The 9,067-nt window shown below is 50.4% G+C and overlaps 1 long non-coding RNA gene across 1 annotated transcript in view; it reads right to left on the minus strand.

Moving 5' to 3' along the window:
* Window positions 1-7,673: 7,673 nt before the first annotated feature.
* The window catches only part of LOC123119050 (uncharacterized), a 15,099-nt gene continuing 13,705 nt past the window's right edge, over window positions 7,674-9,067 (minus strand). The window contains exon 3 of the long non-coding RNA XR_006458404.1: window positions 7,674-7,684. This is a non-coding gene — a long non-coding RNA (uncharacterized lncRNA). The remainder of the gene's footprint in view (window positions 7,685-9,067) is intronic.

Genomic DNA, 9,067 nt, shown 5'->3' on the forward strand with positions numbered 1-9,067 from the left:
ATCCTACCCGGTGATCCCCTCCTCGTCCCCCTGTTAGAGAGCGATCACCGGGTTATATCTGGCACTTGGAAGGGTGTGTTTTATTAAGTATCCAGTTCTAGTTGTCATAAGGTCAAGGTACAACTCCGGGTCGTCCTTTTACCGAGGGACACGGCTATTCAAATAGATAAACTTCCCTGCAGGGGTGCACCACATAACCCAACACGCTCGATCCCATTTGGCCGGACACACTTTTCTGGCTCATGCCTGGCCTCGTAAGATCAACACGTCGCAGCCCCACCTAAGCACAACAGAGAGGTCAGCACGCCGGTCTAACCCTATGCGCGCAGGGGTCTGGGCCCATCGCCCTATGCACACCTGCACGTTGTGTACGCGGCCGGAAGCAGACCTAGCCTAGTGGCGTTCCAGTCCAATCCGGCGCGCGCCACTCAGTCGCTGACGTCAAGAAGGCTTCGGCTGATACCACGACGCCGGGATACCCATAACTACTCCCGCGTAGATGGCTAGTGCGTATCACTACTAGGAAAAGGGCTATAGATGGAATGGCCACTAATGGCGCACCAGACATGTGGTGCGCCATTGCTTTGCCAAACATACTAATGGCGCACCAGGACATAGTGCGCCATTACTAGTTGTAACTAGTAATGGCGCACCAGCAGCACAGTGCGCCACTAAAATATTTTTTTTATTTTTACTTTTTTGCAAAACTACTAATGGCGCACCTGGGGCAGTGCGCCATTACTAGTTTAAGCTAGTAATGGCGCACGGCTCCCCGTGCGCCATTAGTGTTTTTTTGCAAAACTACTAATGGCGCACCACCAGCAGGTGCGCCATTAGTAACCAGGGTTACTAATGGCGCATTATGTGGTGGTGCGCCATTAGTAACCTGGGACGAGCTAGATATTTTGGACAGCCACACCTACCCACTCACTTTCCCCACTTCATTCTCTCCTCCCTCCTCCAAGCTTGTCTCGGCTGCCTCCTCCTCCTCACCTCATTTGCACCATAAATTCATCCAAATTACGTGGTTAAAGCCCCTTTTTTTGATAGGTAAGTAAGGGGGAAGCTATCTTTATGTTGTTCTCCCTCCAACAACGTGCACATGCACTTTTTATGTCCTAGCTAGATCTATGTATGTTTGTGGTGTTGCATATGTTTGTGGTGTTGCATATATGTTTGTGTTTGCAGGTACCGGTATTTGAAATGCGATAGTTGCCAATATTTTGCCGGAATGTTGATTCATTTCCGTTTTGGCGAGAATTTTGGCACTATGCATTCTTTTTGGTCCTATTTTTAGGGAAAGTCATGCCAAATTTTTTCTTGGTTCTAAAATATCGTTTTGCTCTACCCCGCAGGTGACCATGGTCCGCACGATGACCGAAGGCATCGTGAATAGGTTTTTGAGCTCCGCGAAGGCCGAGATGCTTGAAAAGAACGAGACGGAGATAAGATGTCCGTGTCGAAGATGCAAGCTGAAGAGCCTTATTGCGGACCCGGATTCCGGGCAGGTGCGGGACCACCTGCTCTTGCGTGGTTTCATGGATGGCTATCGGTGGCAAGGTGATGAATATGACTATGAAGTCGTCCATGGGGGTCGGGCAAGAAATGAGGATGGGCAGCAAGACAACCACCGCGGCTCGGGCGGGCGAGAAGACGAAGAATCTCCAGGACATGATCACGACGGTGATGCTGTACACAGTCATCATGTAGAAGATGCCGGACATGATGATGAGGAAGATGCGGGAGCAGACGAAGGGCATGATCATGAAGATGAAGATGCCGGCGGAGCAGACGACGATGGACCATCGATGGGCTGGGTGCAGGACCCTCATATTCAAGAGCTGCTTCTCAAGCAGACGGATAACGCAAGAGCTGCCGCCCGAGAGAAAGCCAAGCTGGATCAACTGGAGATAGACGCGGTTACTCCATTGTATGAAGGATGCAGGCCCGAGGATACCCGCCTGAAAGTAACGCTCATGGCTCTGGAGATGAAGGTAAAGCACAAAATGACCGACGCATGCTTCGACGAGAACATGTCATTTTGGCACGAACGTCTTCCCAAGGGGAACAAGTGCCTGACCAGTTTCGAGGAGGCGAAGAAAATCGTGTGTCCTCTGGATTTACCGCACGTGAAATACCATGTGTGCATGAACAATTGCATCATTTATCGGGACGAGCACACGGAGTCTACCATATGTCCGGTGTGCGGCGTCACTCGATACAAGAAGAGGAAGAAAGCTCCTCGAAAAGTGGTGTGGTACTTTCCGATCACTCCTCGTCTGCAGCGGTATTTCGCGGACCCTAAGGTAGCAAAGCTCCTGCGTTGGCACGCGGATAGGGAGGAGAAGAAACGAGAAGATGACGCAAATGATCCGGAGATAAATAAAAAAGACAAGATGCTGAGTCACCCTAAGGATGGGAGCCAGTGGCAAGCGTTGAACTTCGAACACCCAGAATTTGGGAACGATCCAAGGAACATCGTGCTAGGCGCGAGCACCGATGGAGTCAATCCGTTTGGCAGCCAGAGAAGCACACATAGCACCTGGCCTGTGTTTGTGTGGATGTACAACCTTCCCCCCTGGTTGTGCATGAAGAGGAAGTACATTCACATGAGTATGCTAATTGAAGGGCCGAAACAACCAGGGAACGACATCAATCTGTATCTGGGGCTGCTGGAAGAGGAGCTAGACACGCTGTGGAAAACACCAGCCAATACGTGGGACGCCGCAGAGAAAGAATATTTCCCTATGAATGCCAAAGGAAAATTCAGTTATGGCATCTAGAATTATGTCAGTTTTGTTTTGTAACTAGAAGACCAAAGTGTTAGGAATTCTGTCCAAACTGTAGTTTTCAGTATTCTGTCCAAACTGAAAACTGTTAAAAAGACCATGTGTTTTTTGGTCAAAATCTGCATGTAAAACTGAAACAATCAGTCATAAAGAATATCCTCAAGACCATGTGTTTCTTGGATTTCTGTAATGATGATGGAACATTATAAAGCATTGTACTCCAGTGTGTATGAAGGATACAAAAAATTTAGCAACTTCTCTTATTTTATAAAGTTGTTCTTATATGGGTGAAACTTCACTTGTTTTTAGGCTAGTGCAGGGTGTTGCTTTATTGTGATGCCTCTGAATTACTTGTGACATGAGTATTTGGCCTGCCCATCATGTTTTGTCTCCGACCATTGTGTCGTGATGAATTTGCAGGTACCCCGAGAGGCCCTTGAGTTTGCTGGAATGTCGATTAACTTCCGTTCCGGCAAATTCGGGAACTCCATATGTCCTATTTTCAGCAAAGGTCATGCTGAAATTTTCCCTATGAGATTTAGCATGACTTTGCTAAAAATAGGACATATGGGGTACTTGCGACTAATGCATGGGCCGGGGTATCTTAGTACTTAGTTAAGTAGGATCGACTGCCCCGCCATTCTTGCTGCATTAAACCATAGGTGGTAATAGAGCCAAGTGATTACGCCCAACTTAGAATTCTCCTTAGCATCGATAAACCCTAGATGATAAACCCAACATAGGTGGCAATAGAGCCAAGTGATTAGTGCCAAGTGATTAGCCCCAACCTAGGGTGCCTCGGCATCGATAAACCCTAAATGATGAAAACTTAACTTAGCATTTAGGGTGCCTCAGCGTCGACAAACCCTAAATGATGAAACCTTGGCTTCTATAGGGTGCCTCGGTGTCGATGAGAACCTAAATGATGTACGCTTAGGCTTTTAGGGTGCCTCGGCGTCGACAAACCCTAAATGATAAAAGATTAGCTTTTAGGATGCCTCGGTGTCGACAAACCCTAAATGATGAGACCATGATCTTGTTCCTTGACAATAACCAACTTTTTGACCAAACTTTTTTCCTATTTAGAGCGAAACATGGCCCACAACGATGAGGCCGGCGGTTCGGGCGGCAAGCAATTCTGGGAGCTGTCCCAGGAGATGGAGGAAGAACCTCACCGCTATCGGGACGATGCCGCGGAAGACACCGATCCTGACTACACAACCCCTATTGGGGTCGGGGATGACACCACTGATGGTGCCGCCGAGGATGCCACCACTGATGATGGCGGCGCACGCACAGATGGCAGCCAACCGAAGAGGCAACGGAAGGACCGGTGCCCGAACATGCTCGGCACCGTCAAGGAGGAATTTACTGAAGTGAACTCCGACGGGCATCCAATGGCGCCCAAACATGTAGTCAAGGGGTACTCGGTTTAGCTCGGGTGCATTCTCCGGAGCACCGTCTCGATCAACACCGAGAACCTAAGGCATAAGGACCGAGGGAATTTGCGCTGCCTCCTCTTCACGAAGCTGCACGAACGATACAAGTTCCCCAATGAGTTTGCAAACACACGCCTCTCAGGGAATAAAGTGAACAGTGCCGCCCTCACGAGGATGAGCACGGCCCTGTCTACATGGAGAAGCACGGTGAAGGCAATGATTGAAAAAGGTGATAGTTATGAGAAGATCAAGGCGAAATATCCTTTGATGAGCGAAGATGACTACAAGGAGTTCAAGATCAAGTGCGAGAGCAGCGCAACCTCCGAATCAAGTCAGTGGGGGAAAGAAATGCGGCAGTTGAACTTAGGGGTCCACCAACTCGGTCCCGGCGGTTATAGAGTGGCGGAGCCTATATGGGACAAGGAGGACGCGGAGCGTGCCGAGCAAGGCCTACCGCCCTGCTTCAAGAAATTCCCTGACAAGCAGACCAGGAACTTTGTCAGGGCCCGATACAAGGAGGACCCGGTAACAAAGGAGCTTACCACGGATCCGAAGACCAAGGCGCTTGAGAAAGTTCTGGTAAGGAATACACCCCCGCGTAATTAGCTACATATATGGTTGCATTCTAGTTAATGAAGCCAAATTTCTAAATGGTTCACATTCCTTCCGCAGGAGGCTGAAAGCAGTAGCGCGGGGTCATCTCAGAGCTCCCCTTTTGACACCCCTTTAAATAGGGCGTTGAACGTAATGAAAAACAAGGATAAGCTTAGTAAGCCGTCGTCAGCTGGTCGTGTGGCCGGCAAAGGCTTGTCCACAAAATGGTCGTCATACTATACCGCTGGTGGGCGAAAGGAGAAAAAGACCAGCTCGGAAAGCCAGTCGCGCGAGGTTCAAGAACTCAAGGCACAAGTGGCACGGATTTCGGAGATTGTCCAAGAGCAAGTGCAACAACAACTGGGAATGACGCTCACCGCCATTGTGCCTACCTTGATTCAGGGGCTGACGACGTGGATTGCGGGCGGCCAATAGGGGCCTCCCCCGGTTCCCAGCTTCACGGCCAGCAACTCGCACAACGCGCAGGCGGCGCCATTGGTGTCTCCGGCGGAGGCGGTATTCGTGTCTCCGGCGCCGGCACGGGCATTGGAGCTTAATGCACCTGGGTGTACGCCGGCCGGCACCTCGCCAGCAAGCGGCCCCTCCGTCAGTTGCACGCGCACGCCCGCCGTTGGCGGTGCCTCGACATTAGCCGAGCTCGACGGCATCACGGTAACTAAGCCTCTCGGCCGATGACTTCATCTCCTTGCCTTTGACTGGGCATCCCTGACGCCCTACATGTTTTCGCAGGGCGCCATCGATGTTCCTTGCACTCTCCTGCACTTCGTGGGCGGCGAGTTGGTCGATGTCGCCAAGGGCAGAATCGTTCAACCGGGCAACCGCGTGTTCCACGGTAATCCGATGCCACCCACCTTATATAGGGTTGAACTGGTTCGGGTACTACCAGGCTGCGACGAGTTGTTACCTCCGATTCGACCCGCTGGGGCCGACGAAGATGATGTGATGACCCTCAGCACCTGTGTAAGCTGGCCCCTGCTTTGGCCGAAGAGCCAGATTCGTTTGGCGGCGGGGGACACCACCCCACAGACAAGACCGCCAGTCGTGCCAGTGCCAAGCCATGGCAAGAACGCCGCAACGCTACCGGACCTGCCGGACATCCCTATGGCACAGGATCCGAACATGCATATGGCACAGGATCCGGACGACGACGACAACGACGACGGTACATTTACCAACGTCGATAAGTACTTTGCCGAGCATGGGTACGGTGACGAGTTCTGCGGGCCTCCTTCTCAAGAACCCAACCCTCAAAAAGACGACCGCGATCTAGCTGGTACGGCGGAGAAACCCATTGCAACAGGCGTCGTCTGGCGTTCAGTTCTCAGGAGACGCCTCCAGCTGCCGCCTTCACCGAGCCTCAGATAGCTGAGGTGCCAAATATTATCAGCCCCAACACGCTCAAGAAGGCGGTCTGTGAGCAGAACTCGATCCCATTACAGCAGATCAAGAAGAAGGGACGGAAACGAAAGACTAACAAGGGCGCTAGTGCGAGCCAACCGGCACCGAGTACGATCCGTGCTCAGGACAGACCACCTTCACCTAAGGATATCTCGAGGAGGGTGCATGTGGCGGGTAGGCCGATGCTACCGACAAATATGCTCAATGCTGCAACCGGTGCTATGCGGAGTCTGCATGATAGTGTTCTTTCTTTGGAGAAGCGGCGTCTCAGAGAGAATGATGTGGCATACCCGGTTTTCGTGGCCAAGGTGCCAGAGGGCAAGGGCTTTGTGGATAGCGCCGTCAGGGGTACGATCGTCCTGCGATTTGATGACATCTTTGCTATGCTTAACCTTCATCCGCTGCACTACACCTTCGTTCGGCTGTTTTCGCTGAGTATGGAGATGCGGATCATTAGAGACAAGACCCCGGACATTGTGATAGTCGACCCCTTCTACATGCGTGCCAAGATCTTGGGCAGCGCTGGGGACCGGCAAGTCGCGAGTTCACACCTCGAAGGCGTCATTCTGGCAAACCCAGATAAGGATAACTTCCTCGTGCCTTACTTTCCCGAGTAAGTCATCTCCTAACCGCCCCGTAACATATGATTTCTTAGATTTTGATCGTTCTTTTTTTTCTAACATTCCGTGTTCTGTGCAGTGACACACATTGCACACTCATCCTCTTAAGCCCGAAATATTCCATGGCCACGTATCTCGACCCGGACCGTGACTCCAAGATAGACTACACAAATATCAAGAAAGTTCTTGATGATGCTCTCCCCGGCTACGTCGCATCTGGAGGCACCTTTAAGAGGCCAGTTCGTAGGTACGGCAGGCACGTGTTCACCCATAATACGACGTTCCCCTGCGTCAAGCAGCCGCCTGGCGGTCAGAAGGATGCCTACTACACCCTCCATCACATGCGGGCGATCGTGCGGGACCATAATCACCTTCTGCTACCAAATAATCTCAAAGATTGGGCCGCAAGCTTGGCGGCAATCCAGGACGCGGACATCCGACAAGAATTCTTTCGCATCCAGTCGGAGTTTGCAGAAATCATCCATCAAGATGTCCTTCGTACCTCGGGGCAGTTCTACCTCAAATTTCAACCGTCCAACAGCGAGATAGACACAACGCTACAAATGCAGGCTGACAACGCCCGCGACTTCATGACCATCACGACAGACGGCGGCTTCATCCACGCTCCGGTCCCATGAGTCGAGTCGAAAGTTGTGATGCTATGTGTAGTTCTGAAACATTCATTAGCTCATGTTGTAATTAAACTGTAGTGAACTTGTATGTCTCTTTGGTTTGGACAGTCGTTCAACTTAGATGTAATCGATGCTATTTGTTAGTAGGACCATGAATCGTGCTATGGATGTCTTGCTTTTCTCTTCCGATCCTTTTGTTGCATACTTATATATTGCTTACGTATGTCGTGTACAAGGGTAAGGTTACCGGAGTCTACGACGACTGGGAGGAGTGTCGGAGACAGGTTCACCATTTCAGCGGTAATAGTTACAAAGGGTACACCACTAGGGCGGAGGCGGAATCTAGATACGCGCGCTATCTACCGGGAGAGAGGAGGGAGCGTTGGAGGAACCGGATGAAGACCAGTTTCATCGCGATGATGCTCATTGTTATGACCGCATCTCTCTTCTATGTGATGGTAGTTTAGATGATCGATATCGACTTGTAATGTGAAGACAAACTCGCTACTCGCGGTCTCGAGACTTGTAATCTTCCATCTTCGTTCGGTCTTTTGAATTCGGAGACTAATATGATGAATTGTATTCGGAGACTAATCTTCTATTGTATTCGATGAATCTGCTGTTGCTGTGTCCTGCTGCTTATTTTCTGTCCAATAATATATTTTGTAATCTGTGCAAAAATCAGAAAAGAAAATAATAATAATCCCTAATATACATACTAATGGCGCATCACACCAACGTGCGCCATTAGTATGCCAAAGGATACTAATGGCGCATCCCAGAGTAGTGCGCCATTAGTATGCCAGAGGGTACTAATGGCGCATCACCCAGCAGTGCGCCATTAGTATGCCGAAGGATACTAATGGCGCATCACACCGCAGTGCGCCATTAGTATGGCAAAGCACATGGGTATATATGGCCCCCTGGGAGGCATACTAATGGCGCACCGTGGCCTATACTAATGGCGCACTGCTCGGTGCGCCATTAGAGTACCAGATACTAATGGTGCACCAGCAGTGCGCCATTAGTAAAAATTACTAGTGGCGCACCAGTAGTGCGCCATTAGTAGGCAAAACTGGTGCGCCACTAGTAAGCCTTTCTCTAGTAGTGTATAGACCAAATGGCCAGACTCAGATCAAATACCAAGATCTCGTTAAGCGTGTTAAGTATCCGCGAACGCTGACCAGGACCAGGCCCACCTCTCACCTAGGCGGTCTCAACCTGCCCTGTCGCTCCGCCACAAATATCCACTTGCAGGTACTCCTACGAGCCGACCCGACTTTAGTCATCACATGTGTCATGTATATAGTATATAAGTATATACCCGTGATCACCGCCCAGGTGATCACGGCCCGATAGTATAGCACAGGAGATGGACAAGAATGTAGGGCCACTGATGGAAAACTAGCATCCTATACTAAGCATGTAGGATTGCAGGTAAAGGTAACAACAGTAGTAGCAAGGATAGGCTATGCATCAGGATAGGATATCGAAAAGCAGTAACATGCTACACTACTCTAATGCAAGCAGTATAGAGAAGAATAGGCGATATCTGGTGATCAAGGGGGGGGGGG

Source organism: Triticum aestivum, chromosome 5D, assembly GCF_018294505.1.
Source record: "Triticum aestivum cultivar Chinese Spring chromosome 5D, IWGSC CS RefSeq v2.1, whole genome shotgun sequence".
Classification (NCBI taxonomy): domain Eukaryota; kingdom Viridiplantae; phylum Streptophyta; class Magnoliopsida; order Poales; family Poaceae; genus Triticum; species Triticum aestivum.